The sequence below is a fragment of the Gigantopelta aegis genome, chromosome 6 (genome assembly GCF_016097555.1).
Source record: "Gigantopelta aegis isolate Gae_Host chromosome 6, Gae_host_genome, whole genome shotgun sequence".
NCBI classification, from domain to species: Eukaryota; Metazoa; Mollusca; class Gastropoda; order Neomphalida; family Peltospiridae; genus Gigantopelta; species Gigantopelta aegis.
Window position 1 is genome coordinate 90,587,322 of NC_054704.1, and position 21,261 is coordinate 90,608,582.

At 36.8% G+C, this 21,261-nt stretch overlaps 2 long non-coding RNA genes across 2 annotated transcripts; one reads left to right on the forward strand and one right to left on the reverse strand.

Moving 5' to 3' along the window:
• Positions 1–6: 6 nt before the first annotated feature.
• Positions 7–12,225, reverse strand: LOC121374105. The gene is made up of 3 exons (XR_005958187.1): positions 12,020–12,225; positions 969–1,084; positions 7–204 (listed from the first exon to the last, which is right to left on the reverse strand). It is a non-coding gene; the product is annotated as an uncharacterized LOC121374105 (long non-coding RNA).
• LOC121374106 lies at positions 7,346–19,358 on the forward strand. Its single transcript, XR_005958188.1, has 3 exons — positions 7,346–7,434; positions 11,689–11,796; positions 19,238–19,358. It is a non-coding gene; the product is annotated as an uncharacterized LOC121374106 (long non-coding RNA).
• Positions 19,359–21,261: the final 1,903 nt, after the last annotated feature.

Genomic DNA, 21,261 nt, shown 5'->3' on the forward strand with positions numbered 1-21,261 from the left:
TCAGTCTCGTCCATGTTATCTAGTTCAGGATCCCGGTACACATCGTCGCTATTGTCTGTATCCTGTCCCTGATCTTCAGAGGCATCCCGGCCTTCTCCGAATACAACCTTTGGGTTTGTTTCATCGTTATCCTTAACAATTGGATGCAACCGTTGTTTGATGACCTGTGTGCCACCAAATCTTCCTCTTTCAATGGGTATTTTTCTGTTATAAATACATTATAGTTAATGCATGAATATACAAGTAACCATCTAATGGAACTTCAAAATATGGCAGTAGTTTGCTTTAAAATAGTCTGTTTTTACTATTTAGATGACTTGATTTAGTAAACTAGTCTGGGAATGGCAGTCCTCTATTGAACTGTGCAGGGATGATGTATGGTCCAGTAAAGAATCTCTACTGGAGTGGCAGTCCTCCTGTAGAGAAGGTACTAAATAGTTATTCGTGGAATCAAGCCCTATTTTGTCCCAATGCTCATTCGATTCTGCGTTGCAATACGGTATTGATCGTGAATAATGGTTTTGTTGTTCATATTGGGAGAATAAAAAGAAGTAACTCTTTATGAGAGGTGGTCGCTTCAGCACGTTGGACTACATAAAAAAGTCATGGTATTCATATTATCTGCACAAGGCAGGATCAAAAGGACGTTTTTCAAGGTCCGATTCATATCAAATGAAAAATAATTCACACTGGGATATATCTTTAAATTGACAGTTGTTGCCATTGTTAATATGTTTCAGACTAAGAAAGATGATTTAATGACTAAATGTGAATATTAAATACAGTTTTCTGCATACAATAACTGTGGCTGTCTATCGTATGTCTATTGTGTGTCTTTCTGATCGTCCTGATGTTGGTACTAGGTCAAACTTTATTTTATTGCCTAATGTATTGTTTTTGTACGTAGGAAACTATTTTTAAAGAATAACAGCAGCAATCACTTAAAAATAAAACAAAAGTATGCTTACTTCTCAGGCGTTTTAAATATTTTCTTAATATGTTCCATACTGACTGGTAAAACAAACCCGAGGCTGGGGAATCATGGATGCATCAATAGAAGCTCATTTGGCCGAGAGTATCACATCTACAAAAGATAATGAATCATCATTTGATGACATATATCAGATACACAAAATAAAATCAGTCGTGGAAAAAGAACAAAAAGTAGTGAGCGGTCTAAATACAGTCAAACTTCGTTAACTCGAAGTTGAAGGGGACGACAAAATAGTTCGAGTTTCAGGGAGTACGAGTTTTTGGAATTCGTACAGCAGACCTCAAAGTGAAACTGCATTGCAGTATTATCATTTCGTTCATATCGGATGTTAGCACATTTCTTCTGTGTATATGAAAAAACTAAGTAAATATTAACAGAAACGGGATAAATCCGATAAATTTGACATACATCTCTATGTACTTTTATTGTATTAATTGACAGTAAAGTAAAGTAAAAAAAAAAAAAACGAAAACTGAAAGCACGTACTTACATATAACCGGAAGTAAGCTATAAATTAAAGTTGATATATTTTTCAAATGTCAAAACAAGGCGGAACGTAACGTTGTAATAAATTAAAATACTGAATGTCGATTAGCACTAAGTACGTTTGTTTACCAAATAAAAAATACACAATATAAATAGCAAAATTATTGTAAATCACAAAAATCATTTTAAAAACCCTCACTAACATAGCGAGACATAACATAACAAATCAAAACGCTGTATGCCAAATAGCACCAGGTTAAGTACTTTGTTTTTTACATATAAAACATTCACAACAGTACAAAATAAATTATAGCTCTCAAATCACAAAGTACAAAGACCAGAACTATCCGAACATTTTTGTAATTAGAGATTGTTTGGCACACTTGCTTAAAAAATCGTCTTTCATTGCTATGTCTGTAATCTTGCACAGATTGAGCAGCATTTCTTCCGAATGTTCACGGTTCTGCAAACAAACAGCGTTAATTGTTATTACAACAGTTCTTTGAAGATTACAAGACTATCCGTACTTTGTGTAATGAGGCCCGCTTCCGTGTACAAACACCGACAACCCAATGCAGGCATGTAGGATCATTTCGTTCCGCATAGTCGGCGATCTATTATTCTGTAATTACCGCGTGTATCATCGATAGCCGAGACCAGTCGGGGCACTCACGCTTGGCTTGGGTGACAATTTATTTTTCTTTAAAGTATTACCGGTACAGTTAAAAGGCTCAGTCACTCCACAAACTTCGAGTTTTGGAAGTGCAATATCCCTTATTTTTTTTATGGTGGGACCACAAAATTACTTTGAGAGATAGAGTTTTTCGAATGTTCGAAGTTTGAGTGTTCGAAGTCTGGTATTACTAGTTTGTATAGCAGTTCGGCCGGGACCGCCGTTTCACTTCGAGAGATCGACGTTTACGAAAGATCGAAGTTTGAGTTATCGAAGGTCGACTGTATTCGAATATTTGCTCGCTAATCTGCTATTCGAATATTATTTTCAAGCATTCAAATTTTAGATTGTGCCACTACATGATTCAAAATGAGATGGATGATGCGGATTCTTTCAATTCAGCCGGGAAAATAAAGCATATCTCGAATTTCAGAATACATATTAGTAGTGACGTAATGAGGCTGCCTGGATATTCATAAAAAAAAGTATTTTCGATAACATGGATTACACTGATCAGTATATCAATTTCATATTCTATCGACAAGTATTAAAACAAAAACTGAGCGATGTATTGGGCTATATACAAATAGGGTTTTTCATATATTCTAGGTACCAATTTTATACGTTATCCAAAACGGACAAATATATTAAACCCCGTCTCTCACCATCTACTGACCGACACCCCCACCACCACCTCGGACACATACTAAATTACCTAAGTTAAAGGGACATTCCTGAGTTTTCTGCAATTATAAAGATGTTATCGACTAACAGAGACTTTTTAACGATTATAATTATATATCACATATATTTTTATGCATACAATATTAGTGGCTGTATATTAAATGCGTTTCTGGTCGTTCTAATATTTGTACTAGGTTAAATTTCATTTTATTTCCTAAAATAAACTTTTTCGTGCGTACGAAATTATTTGAAAACAAAATCCAGTTTGGGCTTCTTACAACCAGAAACACATTGAATATACAGACACTGATATTCTAAACAAGAAAATAGATGTAATATGTAAGTTTAATCGTAGAACTATTTTATTAGTCGGAAACATCTTACAATGCAGCAAAGTCCGGAATGTCCCTTTAAATATAAGATTACCGCTAAAAATGGTAGATGGCATGAAAGTTATACTGTCTTTATGCTATTCCCGATTGTTGAAAAAAACATGCTTTATTTATTAAAAAGATTACCTAGTCTTGTGAATTGATGTTTCATACACGGCATTCATTGTTCAGGGACATCCCTGAGTTTGCTGCAATTTTTAAAATGTTGTCGACTAGCACAGACTTTTTAACGATTGTAATTACATACCAAATATATTTTTCTGCATAAAATATTAGTGGCTGTATATTAAACGTGCTTCTGATCTTTGTAATATTAGTACTAGGATTAATTTCTTCTCTTTTTTCCTAAAGTACTTTTTTTTTCGTCCATACGAAATTATTTGAAGACAAAATCCAGTTTGGGTTTCTGACAAAATTAAATATTAAGACGACCAGAAACACATTCAATATACAGACACTGATATTCTAAACAAGAAAATATATTGAATATGTAAGTTTAATCTTAGAAATATTTTATTAGTCAGAAACATCTTACAATGCAGAAAACTCAGGAATGTCCCTTTAACTATAAGCCACAAAAGCATGCACGAAATTTACTCTCATGTGTAAATGTGCCTGACTCAGCATCAGATTTTAGTGCTGAAGTCTGAGCAGTCATTATAGCCTCTTTTTTTTACCGCCTCACGTTCGTGTCTCTAAGTTTTACGCAATATGAAGCTGGACCATTCCTTAATTGGGATGGTGATACGAATTTTTTTTTTTTTTTTTATCCATTGCCAATAAAGACATTGTATTTTGTTGGGTGCCCAGCCATGTTTGCATCAGGGGTAATGCAAAGGCAGATTCAGCTGCCAAGTCTGCTTTGGATTTGCCTCATGCCAGGGTTGGTGTGCCTTATACTGATTTTAAACATAATATCAACTTATCTTTTCGACTTGGCAACATGTTTGGGACGGTACGATTGCAAACAAGCTTCATTCTATCAAACCAGTCTTGGGAGAGTGGCAGTCCTCCTATAGACAGTGCAGTAAGGATGAAATTGTCTTGTGTCGTGCTCGTATCGGTCATACATATTTTACCCATTCATTTATCTTAAAGATACTCCACCTCAGTGTGAGCACTGTCAGTGTACTGTGCGCCACATTTTGGTGGAGTGTAAGGATCTTAAAGAAACTCGAAGAGATATATTTGGACAACGAAATGTGATGGAAGTTATTTTACAGTTTCTACGTGATACTGACTTTTATTGTAAATTTTAATATCTATCTGTGATATTTGTATTTTTGCACAGTTCTTTACACTGGGTTTTAATTTAACTGTTGAATTTTTATATTGATGTTGATCACCACTTACTGTTTGCATTTATCACAGTTTGACACCCAATAGCCGATGTATTTTTCGTGCTGGGGTGTCGTTAAACATTAATTCATTCATTCCAAAGAACTGACTTTAATACAGAGATGGTATACAACATACGGGTGTACGACCACTGCAGTGGTTTCACACTCATTAAAGGGACATTCCTGAGTTTGCTGCAATTTTTAAGATGTTATCGACTAACAGACTTTTTAACGATTATAATTATATATCAAATATATTTTTATGCATACAATATTAGTAGCTGTATATTAAACGCGTTTCTGATCGTTCTAATATTTGTACTAGGTTAAATTTCAGTTTATTTCCTAAATTTTCTAGTTTGGGCTTCTTACAAATATTAAGACGACCAGAAACACATTGAATATACAGACACTGATATTCTAAACAAGACATTATATTTAATATGTAAGTTTAATCGTAGAACTATTTTATTAGTCGGATCTTACAATAAAGCAAAGTCAGGAATGTCCCTTTAACTAACTACTGCCCTAATCAGATAATCCAGATACATGAAGTTGAAATGTGTCCCAGTAGGTCTTGAATTGTAATTGGATACGGGCACTAAAATAAATGAAATGTATGGATTCAGATTTTTAAAACGAAATATATGCTATACTTATGCTATTTTATCCAAAAATGCCTAAGCGTCAATATATCGTATTCTTACACACCCGTTGGTGAGAACATCATTCGATATTTTTGATAACACATATAAGTTACAACCATACGTGTGATACCAGTTTAAAGACATACGACTAGCTGCTCTTAGGTGATATCCAGGTCGCCACTGGCATACTATCCAATGAAAAAAATCATGATCGAAATTGATTGCTCTGTGGCGTATATAGCACCGTAAATACGTTTCACTTGGAAAAGACATATACATTGATTTTAAACATGGCTTTTTGAGGATATGTAAGAAATAGAATACTACATTCATGTCCAATAGATACCATTTATCTTACAACTCGGTGTTTAAAAACATACCAAACTCACTTTCGCTCGTTAAATACATCTTAAAATAATTCGATGTAAAATAAATAGTATCTAACGGCCACTCTTGAGGGATAATTTATGTATTGCCTGGTTATTTAAAGACAAATGTGATATCACAAATTAAGGATTTAAAACTATATGTAATACGTAAGATTTAAAGCAAGGTTACACTATTTTGTTGTGACATAACTTTCATGTCACAAAAGACAACACAGAAACTAGTGACGCAGTTGAGTGAAAATACACTGAGTACAGTGTGGTTAGTGCACAGGATAGCAAGAACAATCACTTATTAAAGACACACAGTAAGTTGATTCGTTTACTTACTTTACACAATCTCATAAGTGATGTTGAGTGGCCGTGCTACAAAGTAATAGTGACTCGTAAAACACGATGATCCTAGAACACATTAAAATAGTCGTTTTGGATTCCCCCATACTAACGTACTCTTTCACGGGTAGATTGTATTGTCCCGTTGACCTCTGTGTTTGTGTACTTACCCATGCGAATCATTTTTATTTAATCGAGTAATGTGCGTGTGTATCGAACGAGGAAGTTCATGTGCGCTTGACAGACGATATGCAACCAATACATAAGCATACAGTTACAAGTTGTGTGTCTACAGAACTGTATTACACTCAGACCACTACAGTGAAGTGTTCTATATGCATATACTCACACAATGATCAATGTTGTGATATATATATATATATATATATATATATATATATATAGATAGATAGATAGATAGATAGATAGATAGATAGATAGATAGATAGATACGTATTATGGTATAAAGGCTGTATAAATATTAATTACTCGAAATTGGATGGTATAAAATATTGTGGAAACTTTTGTCCAGTCATAAATATGGAATGGAAGCCGCTAAACTGTACAGAGTTAGGTAAATACCAATGGATGGTATTATACCCGATTTCCATGAAATAAAAAGCCGTTTTAAAACTGAAGTTAATCTTCTCACACACACACACACACACACACACACACACACACACACACACACACACACACACACACACACACTAACACACACACACACACACTCACACACACTCACATACATACATACATACATACATACATGCTTATATATTTACAATAAACAGAACCCATACCACGACGTTCGTTACACCATTTATGTTACACTAGTTATATTGCATGCTTATATATTTACACTAGTCGTGCGGTACTGGTTGGAATGCGAAAAGATCCCTACGGGTACTCCGGGAGTCATCGATCCTACGATCCTACGTCCATTTGCACATTAGAGAGTACTAAGCATCATTCCCCATTGTGAATGAGTTAACGGTGTGTAGTACCAGTATAATGTCATCTGATTGGTCAATATCCCAGCAAATCGCTAAGAGCTAAACCTTTAGGGAAATCCCCATCGAGTTGGTGAAAGAAATGTTTTATTTAACGACACACTCAACACATTTTATTTACGGTTATATGGCGTCAGACATATGGTTAAGGACCACACAGATGTTGAGAGGAAACCCGCTGTCGCCACTACATGGGCTACTCTTCCGATTAGCAGCAAGGGATATTTTATTTGCGCTTCCCACAGGCAGGATAGCACAAACCACGGCCTTTGTTGAACCAGTTATGGATCACTGGTCAGTGCAAGTGGTTTACACCTACCCATTGAGCCTTGCGGAGCACTCACTCAGGGTTTGGAGTCGGTATCTGGATTAAAAATCCCATGCCTCGACTGGGATCCGAACCCAGTACCTACCAGCCTGTAGACCGATGGTCTAACCACGACGCCACCGAGGCTGGTCGAGTTGGTGAAAGTTAGAAAATATGTATGTAGACAAATATCTTTTGTTATGTTGTCGGGTGTTTTGTAGATGGCATGATAAAGCAAATTTTATATAACAAGTATCATATCACTCAACGATCGGGTGGTGTGCCGATCGGGTTTGAGAACAATGTGCTTTAAATTTTGTTTATCAGTCTCTGTCCATTTCGATGAGGGGGGACGTAGTCAAATGGTAAAAAGCTCACTTGATGCTCGGTCGGTTTGGGGTCGATCCCCGTCGGTGGGCTCATTGGGCTATTTCTCTTTCCAGCCAGAGTACCACGACTGGTGTATCAAAATATATCTACATATCAAAATGTAGCGGGTTTCTTCTCCAATACTATATGTCAAAATTACCACACGTTTGACATTCAATAGGCGATGGTTAATAAATCAATGTGTTCTAGTGGTGTCATTAAACAAAACAAACTAACATGTAATAATGCAGCTCTATTTTTGGTGAGCATTATACCGTTAAATGCATATGTATAGTTTCCATACTACTGTTACACACACACACACACACACACAGAGAGAGAGAGAGAGAGAGAGAGAGAGAGAGAGAGAGAGAGAGAGAGAGGAGAGAGAGAGAGAGAGAGAGAGAGAGAGAGGGGAATAGACACACACACACATACATACACACACATACACACACATACGCACACACATAGAGACACACAAATACACACATACACACACACCTATACACACACGAACACACACGAAACACACACACACAGAGAGAGAGAGAGAGAGAGAGAGAGAGAGAGAGAGAGAGAGAGAGAGAGATAGAAACACACACACAGACGCACACACATAGAGACACACACATACACACACAGACAAAGACACACAGATACACATACATACACAAACATATACACGCACATACACACACAAATTCACACACATAGAGACACACAAACAAACACATACACACACCAAGCCACACAGATAAAGACACACAGATACACACACATAGAACACACAAACACACACACAGATACACACGCATACAGAGAGAGAGAGAGAGAGAGAGAGAGAGAGAGAGAGAGAGAGAGAGAGAGAGAAAGAGAGAGAGAGAGAGAGAGAGAGACACACACACACACACACACACAGAGACACACATACAGAAACACACAGAGGCACACACACACACACACACACACACACACACACACACACACACACACATTCATGAGCCAGAGGGGTTGATCGGTATCACCTGGGGGACGAATGCTCATAGTGATATTTGTCAAGGCTTTTATCCCTAGGGATGGAAAATTGATGATAGCATTGCAGGGCTAACAGCTTTCTGTATGTATCTACCCGTTTTGTGACCTTACCCCCATTTCCACGACAGTTATATTTTTTACAGAATTGCTAAAGGGTGACTATATTAAAAGCATTGTAAAATATTTGTCAGGGCATTTAACGAATACAAAATTTGGCAGATTGGGAGAAAATGGATTGAGGAATTCAGATATTTTATCAATATTGAAATCCTTCAAGGATTAGGGTCTCATATAACACTTTTTTGTAATATTACAAAATACAATTCACACAGTTTTATTTTTCAGTAGACATTTAACATAAAGTTTAGGCCTCAAATATTCTCTTTAAATGTTCTAATTATAACATAAGCCCATTTGGACATCCAGTTATTATTTATATCCCATAAATAAAGTTTTGTTGCAGGATTTTATAACCCTACCCCTATTTCCTCAACAGCAGTATTTCAATGGAATTGTTAACAGTGACTAAATAAAACTCATTATAAAATATTTATTAGGATGGTCAAGGCAAAAATAAGAGAAGAGCAAGTTAGTGGAATATGAATTTCAGAAATAAAAGCAAGAGTGTTAGGGTCTCAAGTAACACTTTTATTTTTACATTACGTAGTGCAATTTCCACCATTGCTCAACAGTAATTTCACTTGAAGTTTAGGTTGACATCCTCAAATGTTCTATTTCAGGGATTTTATTGCACACAAAAGATACTATGGAAGATACTAACATAGCATAGAATAGCCACACACAAATAGGCATAATGTTGAATCCACAACATAAAAGATCAAAACAACACATTTTTATTATATTCAAGTTTACCTATTTGTTAATTGCATTAATACACTGGTAAGTGATTCAGTTGTACACGTTTCCTAAAATTTAATATTAATGCATTACTACATTCATAATTATGTTGAACTAATCTAGACATTGGGAATAACATGACAGGGTGTGTCATACTCCCTGTTGAAGACAAAGGATAGAGCTGTATGCCTCCTGAAACTAGAGGCTAACACGAGTTAACACTGCGATATTTCTCAACCACAATTTAGCCTAATACAGACGAATCTATATTGGGGCAACATTGATAGACTGGGGGTGGCTCTCACTGGTGGAGCAAATGTTTGAAATGTTATGTTTCTGGTGCATGTGTTGGACCAGTCACTGGTAATGGATCGTACCAATGGTAAAACAAAACCCCAGACATTCAGCTAAGTTGCTTGAAAACAAATAACCTCATTTGGAGGCTAGCATGGCAGACAGACACAGATAAATGGAAAGTCCAAAGTTGGACTGAATTCGGTATGAGTACTTACTGCCTTTGACTTGATGAAGAACAATGTTATGCAGCCTAGCTTCCAGGGTGAGCGACTATATATAACAATAAATCTCAAGACAACATCAGAACACTAAAAGCTGAAATATTAGCCATTTGTGACAAATAATGAATTGAAAACCAATCACTGAGCTGGCACAAGACATAATTTCCAGATATCCTTTAACTTTCATTTGTACCTCTATAATTGGCCTCGTTGCAGATGAATTTGAAATGAGCAGATAGTCTAACATAAATGTTTTAACTATTGTTGATGGGTTTGACTTGGTCCAGGTAGTAAACAGTGATTATGTTAAGTGTTTAGAGGTGGTAAATCAATGTTGCATAAAACATTATGAGGTGTTAATATTTTGGTTAGTATATATCATGGGACCTTTACTAAGAGCAACATATTTTGTAAAACAGTTGAGAACCTTTTGGAATCAGGTTACCAATATCACCAATTTAAATACTTTCTTAGTCAAAGAATGAAGGAAGGCAGTATTATACACAAATACACTCCAGGGGAAAGTGTTTTGATAACAAATATTAAAATAATATCCATTATCGTATGCCATCCGGTGTTTTCAAGTTGACTGATGCTTGCTATTGCATACAGCTCTTCATGCTGCAAATGAGGGATACAAGTAAGTTGCCTTTAGCTCAGAAGACGGGAACTACATTTTGTGCTTGGCATTCCAGGCGATCCCTGGAGTTCCATTGCTCTCACAAATGTGGTCCTTAAACTGGTGCAAGTATCGCAGCAAGGGATGTTTTATATGTATCATGCCATAGACAGGGTAGTACATACCACATCCTTTGATATACTAGTCGTGGTTCACTGGCTGGAACGGGAAATAGACCAGGTTGAAGACAGTGATGGAAATGTAGCACAGAAATTTGATATCTGCAAAATATGCCTCCATCTTTAATATGGTATTATTAATCTATCAAGGCAATGTATGCATTTCCAACTGATTTATTGTTTCAGCTTAGTCTTGTACAGCAATATGATTTTAAACACATATTTTATTATTTTTTAAAAGCTATGCTCATATTAATAACTTAATACGTTATCCAAAACGGACAAAAATATTAACCCCCTCCTCTCACCATCCGCCCACTGACACCCCCACCCCACCCCCACCCCGGACACATACTAAATTGCCTAAGTTAAATATAAGAGTACCGCTAAAAATGGTAGATGGTTTAACATTCCTAGAAAGAACAGGATATGTAAATGTTGTATTACTGATATCAGAGATGAATACCATTATTTATTCAATTGTTGTAAAAATCTAAATATTGAAAACAGAAGAATTTTGTGTTACCTGTAGTGAAAGTTATACTGCCTTTATACAATTCCTGATTTTTGAAAAAACATGCTTTATTTTTTAAAAAGATTACCTAATCTTGTGAAGTGATGTTTCTCCTTTCCCATTTTAACTATTTTGATTACATACACGGCATTTATTGTTAACTATAAGCCACAAAAGCATACACGAAATTTACTCGCATGTGTAAATGTGCTCAGAAGTAAATTTACTTATATAAGTAAAAGGAAAATTGCTAAGCGTTCAGATGATATTAATAAATGATAAGTATTTTATTAATTATACAAAAAGGCTGATAAATTTTAATTATCTATTTTTAGGATATACGGTGAAAAGGTTGCTATACCAAACAAAAGAAAGACCAATAAAGTATGTACTGCATTTGACGTTGCACCAACACAGGAAACGAATGTGCAGGCAAATCATAGGTAATCAACTTGAATGGTTTCAGTTTACATTCCGTTGTATACGATTCTTTACTAGTCTCTATCAATTGCAAGAAATAAACTATTATGCTAATTTAAAAACAAATGTGCTCGTCCTTCGGAAGTCAGCCACATCCCAAGGAGATCCGTTATGGAAACTGGCAATGTGTTTCTGGTAGTCTGGTAGATCAAAATGCACTTTATGAGAACAGGAAAATATACATACCTCTGAAACTGTGGCCAATCCACCTTTACACTGGTAGGTACTGGGTTATCCAACGGAGAACTGACTTTAATCCAGAAATGGTATACAACATCGGGGTGTATGGTCACTCCAGTGGTTTCACTCTCATTAACTAACTACTGCCCTAATCAGATAATCCAGATACATGTAGTTGAAATGTGTCTGAGGAGATCTTGAAATTTAATTGGATACGGGCACTAAAATAAATGAAATGTATGGATTCAGGTTTATAAAACGAAATATATGCTATACCTATGCTATTTTACCCACAAATGCCTAAGCGCCAATATATTTTATTCTTACACACCCGTAGGTGAGAACATCATTCGTTATTTTTGATAACACATAAAAAATACACCCATACGTGTGATAACAACTTATAGACATACGACTGGCTGCTCTTATGTGATATCCAGGTCGCCACTGCCATACTATCCAATGAAAAAAATATCGATCAAAATTGATTGCTCTGTATCGTATAAGTTAATCTGACATTGGTTTGTCTGTGGCGCATTTAAGTAAACTACAAACGCTAGGACCGTAAATACGTTTCACTTGAAAAAGACATATAAATTGATTTTAAACCTGGCTTTTTTTTTAGAATATGTAAGAAATAGAATACTACATTCGTGTCCAATAGATGCCGTTTATCTTACAACTCGTTGTTTAAAAACATACCAAACTCACTTTCGCTCGTTAGACACATCTTAAAGGGACATTCCTGAGTTTACTACACTGTAAGATGTTTCGACTAATAAAACATTTCTACGATTAATGTTACATATTAAATATATTTTCTTGTTTAGAATATCAGTGTCTGTATATTCAATGTGTTTCTGGTCGTCTTAATATTTGTAAGAAGCTCAAACTGGATTTTGTCTTCAAATAATTTCGTACGTATTAAAAAATATTTTCAGGAAATAAAATGAAATTTAACCTAGTAGAAATATCAGAAACGCATTTAATATACAGCCACTAAGATTTTATTAAGAAAAATATATTTGATATGTAATTACAGTCGTCAAACAGTTTCTGTTAGTCGATAACTTCTTACAAAATGCAGCAAACTCAGGAATGTCCCTTTAAAATAATTCGATGTAAAATAAATGGTATTTAAAGGCCACTCGTGTGGGATAATTTATGTATTGCCTGGTTATTTAAAAACAATAGTGATATCACAAAATAAGGATTTAAAAATATATGTAATACGTAAGATTTGAAGCAAGGTTACACTATTTCGTTATGACATAACTTTCAAGCAAAACAAAAGGAACAAGACAGAAACTAGTAACGCAGTTGAGCGACAATACACCGGGTAAAGTGTGGTTAGTGCACAGGATAGAAAGAACAATCACTTAGTAAAGACACATACTAGTTGATTCGTTTACTTACTTAGCGCAATCTCATAAGTGATGTTGAGTGGCCGTTCTTCCAAGTAATAGTGACTCACACAACACGATGATCCTAGAACACATTAAAATAGTCGTGTTGGATTCCCCCATACTAACGTACGCCAGCTTTCACAGGTAGATTGTATTGTCCCGTTGACTCCAGTGTTTGTGTACTTAACCAGGCGAAACGTAATGTACTTGTGTATCGTAAGAGGAAGTTCATGTGCGCTTAACAGACCAATACATAAGAATACAGTTACAAGATGTGTGTTAGAAACGTTTTGTAACTATTTGTTTAAACCCTTTTTAACTTCTTCGTAAATAAAGTTTATTTAACCATCTATTAAGTATTTTTAGCTAATCATCTGTATAAACGTTTTTAATTTAAAAAACATTTTTTAACATTCCACTACCCCTCTCATTCTGGGTGCAGTTTCTGGCTCTAGTCTGAAATCGTGCTCGAAACGAGTGTGCTTGAACATTAAATTGATATAAGCACGTCAATTCCCGACATCTGACCTGACAATCATTTGTGGGCATACATAACATACAGATGTGTGTTTACAGAACTTTATTACACACTGGCCACTACAGTGAAGTGTTTTATATGCATATACTCACACCCTGATTTGTGTTGTGGTGTATAAACACTGAACAAAATAAGAAACTTCCGCTAAATTTGCTTGAACATAACTTGATGAAACCAAACCGGGGAAATAATTGTTATATATGCGTTTAAAGACTGTTCCATGATACATCGTTTGGTGCAAAAATCATGGCCATAGGTTAACAGAAACTGGGAGAAATTTTGACCAAGTGTGGTAGGGGTTAAAAAAAAAAAAACCCACTTAATAACGGGTATGACCACCTCTTGAACTGACCACTGCAGTGTATCGAAGGCGCATAGAATTGACTAAAGTGTTGATTTCTGCCTGTGGAATATTGTTCCATTCCTGAACGAGCACTTGACGAAGTTCGTTGACGTTAGCGGGTGGGTTGGGACGACGCCTCAATCGTCTGTCCAGACTATCCCAGACATGCTCGATGGGGTTGAGATCAGGACTTTTAGCGGGCCAGTCATCAATGAAATCAATGTTATTTGTCCTAAGAACATTTACAGTGTCTCTAGTTGTATGAGAGGTGGCATTATCATGCTGAAAAATCGATATGTTGACGTTTTTATGGAACAGAGGAATGACGTGATGAGCGAGAATGTCATCGCGGTAACGTTGAGCATTTAAATTGCCATCAATGACGACTAGTGGTGAACGATAACCATGGGCAATGGCTGCCCAGACCATGACAGAACCCCCACCCCTGAAACGATCTCGTTCAAGAACACAACAGTCAGCATAGCGTTCATTTCTCCTACGGTAGACGCGCACCCTGCCATCACCACGTTGTAAAGAAAATCTGGATTAATCCGAAAAAAGAACGGTATTTCAGCGTCGCCGTATCCAACGAGTGTGTACATGTGCCCAATTAAGACGATTTAGACGATGACGTTGCGTTAAAACGCATCCGACCGTAAGGACGTCGTGCATGTAAACCGTTCTCCCGCATACGATTACGAACAGTTTGCCCACTGATTCGGTTATTATGAAGCCCAGGTGTGTTAGCAGCAGTAGCAATGGCAGTTTGGAATCGATTGCGCAAATGCGTGTTCATAATATAGCGGTCTTGACCACGCATTTTAACACGCGGACGTCCACGACGTGGCAAGTCGTTGGTGCTTCCTGTCGTTCGAAATCTTACGCGAAGATTTCGTATCGCTCGACTAGAACTCCCAACATGCCTTGCAACGTCTTCTGTCGACATGCCAGCATCAAGCATGCCAATCGCCCGTTCGCGTAAATTATTGGGTATTATTGGCATACTAAAAATGCTACAATGTAAAAAACGTTAATTTTTTTACAAATTTTGAAGCGTTTTCGTTCACTTGACAACAATGTCAGTAAGACAAATTGACCGAATACTACACGGGACATGTCGAACCATGCATGCACGTGCAAATTGAATTTCACGTTATCGACGATTAACAGTGCACAAATAATCGATAAAATTCATGAATCCTGATAATACAGCTCAAGGCTAATATTACCTATATAATTTCATTATGCAATGAATTCTTTAACACAACAAATACTATATGTACAAATCGAAAGTTTCTTTTTTTGTTCAGTATATATATACATGTATATATATATATATATATATATATATATATATATATATATATATATATATATATATATATATATATATTCACAACTGCGGTGAATTATAGATACGCATTATGGCACATAATATATTCATAAAGGCTGTATAAATATTACTTACTCGAACTTGAATGGTATAAAATATTGTGGAAACTTTTGTATATACTAATGGTATGAAAGCAGGTAAACGGTACAGAGTTAGGTAAATAATAATGGATGGTTTTATACCCCATTTCCAAGAAATAAAAAAAAGCTCTTTTAAAACTGAAGTTAATCTTCTCAAATGAGATTGCATCCCACCAGCTTCAACTGTGATATTAGTGTACATACATACATACATACATACATACATGATTATATATTTACAATAAACAGAACCCATACCACGACGTTCGTTACACCATTATGTTACACTAGTTATATTACAGGGCCCCGTTCCACAAAGCGATCTTAGCCCTAAGATTACCTTAAGCGCATAGCTACCTTATGCACGTAAGTTGATCTTATGGCTAAGATCGCTGCGTGGAATGGGGCCCTGGCGTATATATTTACACTAGTCGTGCGGTACTGGTTGGAATGGGAAAAGATCCCGACGGGTCTGCCGAGTGTCATCGATCGTACGTCCAGTCGCACATTAGGAGAGTAATCAACATCATGCCCCACTGAGAATGAGTTGAGTGTGTAGTACAAGTATAATGTGATCTGATTGGCCAATATCCCAGCAACTCGCTAAAATCTAAAACTTTAGGGGAATCCCCATCGATTTGTGCAACGTTAAACATACGTATGTAGCGAAACATCTTTTGTTATGTTGTCGGGTGTTTTATAGATGGCATGGCAAAGCAAATTTGATATAACAAGTATCATATCACTCAACGATCGGGTGGTGTGCCGATCCCATTTGAGAACAATGTGGTTTTTTTGTTTTGAAAAATATTTTTAGCAGATTCTTTCATTTTTGTTTATCAGTTTCTGTCCATTACGGGGAGGGTGGGGTGGGGGACGTAGCCCAGTGGTAACAAGCTTACTTGATGCTCGGTCGGTTTGGGTTTTGGGTCATTGGGCTATTTCTCGTTCGAGCGACTGGTATATCAAAGGCCGTGGTATGTGCTATCCTGTCTGTGGGATTGTGCATATAAACGATCCCTTGCTACCAATGGAAAAATGTACCGGATTTTTTCTCCAAAACTATATGTCAAAATTACCAAACGTTTGACATATAATAGCCGATGGTTAATAAATCAATGTGATCTAGTGGTGTCGTTAAACAAAACTAATTGTTCATTGTGATAATGCAGCTCTATGTTTGGTGAGCATTATACCGGTAATTGCATATGTATAGTTTTCATACGAATGTTACACACATACACACACACACACACATACACACACACACATATATATATATATATATATATATATATATATATATATATATATATATATATATATATATATATATATATATAATGTAACTCTAGTATAAAACAATTACACATACATACATACAGAGAGAGAGAGACAGAGACAGAGAGAGACAGACATACACACGGGCACACACGCAAAGAGACAGAGACAGAGACACGCACACACACACACAGAGAGAGAGAGAGAGAGAGAGAGAGAGAGAGAGAGAGAGAGAGAGAGAGAGAGAGAGACACACACACAGATACACACAGACACACACACACACACACACATACACACACCATAATGTCAAGCATGGTATTGTTCCATTTTGACGAAAGTGGGTCTAAGCAACCCATAAATTAATTAAAATCCACTGTCATTGACACTGTCGACTAGTTCTAATGGAGAAAACATTTGCACGCTTTGCATGTGTATTCCATGTTCCCAATGCTGAATTTCCGTATAATTGGAGCTTGCGTTCGTGTACGGTGCACTCTCCAAATTCGACAATGGTACGACGTCAACTGACTATCGAAGATCGAAGAAGGGCTATTGCTTGGCTTCAGGATGGCAATACGCAAAGAAATGTTGCTCTGAGACTTGGTGTCAGTCAGAGTGTCGTTGGCCGACTGTGGCAACGGTACCAAGCAACGAATTCTGTTCGAAATTGTCCACGTTCGGGAAGACCCCGAAGCACTACAAATAGAGAGGACCGCTACATCACCAATATGGCTCTACGTCAACGCACAACCACTGCACGCCGATTACATGACAATCTGCGGACTGCGACTGGAACTCGGGTGTCTGATCAAACCATACGCAATCGTCTGAGAGCCAATAATCTATGCTGCCGTCGCCAGGCTGTTCGACCACCACTCCTACCACGTCACAGAACGGCCAGACGTTACTGGTGCACACTCCATCTGCGGTGGCAACGTGTTCAGTGGGGTCGAGTGATGTTCACTGATGAGTCCAGGTTTAGTCTCCAGTTCAACGACGGTCGGGTTCGTGTCTACAGATGTCCTGGGGAGCGCTTCGCTGACGTTAACGTTAGACAACCTTTTGACTCTGCCGTGTACAGAGATACGATTTTGTTTCTGTCTTATCTATAGATTACTGGTAGCAAACCTTTATGAGAGCTCATCTGTGAGTAGGAATCGACAAAGTTGATTCTATATACTCCCACCAACAATGCACACTCTAACACACAAACATACACATATCATGTGGTATGGTGCAACCATCTGAGTGAGTGTCCCGCAAGGCTCAATGGGCAAGTGTAAACCACTTGCACCGACCAGTGATCCATAACTGGTTCAACAAAGGCAACGGTTTGTGCTATCCTGCCTGTGGGAAGCGCAAATAAAATATCCCTTGCTGCCTATCGTAAAAGAGTAGCCTATGTGGCGACAGCGGGTTTCCTTTAAGAAAACCTGTCAAAATAATCATATGTTTGACGTCCAATAGCCGATGATAAGATAAAAAATGAATGTGCTCTAGTGGCGTCGTTAAATAAAACAAACGTTTTTTCCCAAACTGAATCCTGCATGCAGTTTTGACAATATTAATTAGGTTGTGTTAGACTAGTTGAAAAGTACAACATACGCGCTCTGGTGTGCTATGGAAATAATGCAGGTAACTGTAATCTACTAGTTTATACCAGATGACATCGCAGTCATTAACAGGATGATTAGAATTCATTCCTGAATATTTACATCGTTCCAGATAGTCAAACATTCATGTCTATTGAGGAGTGGGATGTAGCTCAATTGGTAGCGTGTCCGCCTGTGAAGCGGTCGGTCATCGGATCGATCCTTTTCAGTGGACTCATTTGCAGTTTGGGCTATTTTCTGTTCCAACCAGTGGTCCACAACTGGTTCATCAAAGGCCGTGGTATGTGCTGTGCTGTCCTGTCTGTGGGAAAGTGCATATTTTTTTTTATAAAAGACCGATTGCTGCTTATCGGAAAGAGCAGCCAATGTGGCGGCTGCGGGTTTCCCTCTAAAGAAATATGTCAGAATGGCCATATATTTGACGTCCAATAGCCAGTGATAAGATAAAAATCAATGTGCTCTAGAGGCGTCGTTAAATAAAACAAACTTTTTTTTCATGTCTGTTGTGATAAATTTAAACATATCTATCTTAAAATGGTATAATTGTTTGTATTTTCCTTATTACAGGTCGACAGATACGTCATTCAAGTTATGGATGATGAACATCTAAAACAGTATTTGCCTCGTGTTGCAGTCACAAAATTTTGCCAAAAACATATCAGTCCCAGACAAACTGATCTTCACAGCAGCTACAAACAATCTTTCTGAGGCTGATAAGGATGACCTTGAAGATGCCCTTGACACACATGAATGCCGAACTAAGGTCACCGTTGAAAATATTCAAGCTGTTCTCTTGGAAATAGCCCGTAAAGAGCTTCTACAAATGCCTTTGTACGTCTGTGATTGTTGGCGGGAAATCCTGGCTAACATGTACATGACCACCGACAGGTTTACTGAACTATATGCCTCACTTGTTCCTACGAATAAGAGAGTAGTAAACATGATGCAGTTTCCAGAACCTCACAGTGCACAAGCTAGCGAAGTTCTAAGACATATGAAGAGATACATTAAAGATTTGGATGAAAGAAAACTGAAACTTTTCCTTCGCTTCTGTACGGGATCTGACCTGATCACAATGCAAAATATTTTAGTTGAGCTTATTCATATGTCACGGTTTGACAGACGACCTATAGCACATACATGTGGGTGTGTTCTTCACATTGCTGATCAGTATGAAAATTATATGGAGTTCCGATCGGAATTTGATAATGTATTGGAAAGTCGAATTTGGATCATGGATATAATATAAACTGAACTCGTTGATGTTATGACAATCAAGGTGCGTGTGGTTTGTCCACAGTTTTCAGTTATACATTTGAACATTTGTTTTAATTCCATAGTTAATTTAGATGGTTTTTGCATGCAAAGTACTCTGAATTGTTCCAATGACGCTACAGTTTAATAATATACAAACCCTTTAAGTGTAACTGTGTGACACTGGCGTTATACTTGCAACTGAATGATTATGTGTATACTTCATTAGATCTGTTGGAAAGGTAATTATTTCCAAAAGGGTTCGTTTACTAGCACCCTGATGAGCAATCCATTCTCATGTGTTAATTTTTTTTCTCCAAATCAACACTAAAATCATTTCGTATGTAGGTATTTTGGGCTTGCATGCAACACATACTGTAAGTCAATAGCATGGCGATACCTGTCTGAGTGTACGACCTTCCGGCTCTCTGACTGCCATCAACGTTTGATTAAAGTCAAATTAACGTTTGCTTTAATTTCAAATATGATCACATTTCCATTTATGGTTTTTTGAAGGAAGCCTATCTTTACAAACATCATTCTGATTATATTTTATTATACATTTACATATTTTTATTTATTTAAACTTGTTTAAAATGTGGTTAAAGTTTTGTAATTGCCTTTATCCCCGGAATCTTTCAATGGATAGTTTTTATATTTGATATCAGTGTTCAAGGTGTGATAGTACACTCCTCCACGGCAGTTATGTTACACTTAACTCCCGGAATATAACTTTGGCAAACATCAAGTTTTGGGGTTGAAAATACATTATGATATTCAACCTTGGAATTTCAGTTTTGGTTTGCATGCTATGGGGAGGACGTACAGTGTACAATAAACACTTAAATTTTGTGTTACGTGTTTTCTTCTCGATTATGTTATATACCGTCCAGCAGTCACGATGCGAACCACCATGGCTTTGCCAATTCTAGTTTTCAAACCATGCATGATGCTAATATAAATATATGTACGTGTTGAATGCAGTAAATAACCCTGCACGGTTCAGTTAGCAAAGTATACGTTTCATCTGAAAACAAATGATGACAATCTTTAAATCTTTTATTTTTTTCAGAATATTTTTTTTTTTAATGTATCTGCAATTGGGCAATGTTACTGTAAACAAAACAACAACAACAAAAGAAAAACCCACCCAAACAAACAAATTAAAACATACACAACCAATTAGGGTCTCCACGAGTACTCGAGTACTCCGGCACGGGTCGAATCTAGCAAGACTAGTCCTGTGAACGGACTCGAGTACCCGTACAATGTGGAATACAATGAGCAACTAGCAACTATAATACGATGCACAATGTTGGACAATAATTTCAGCAGTA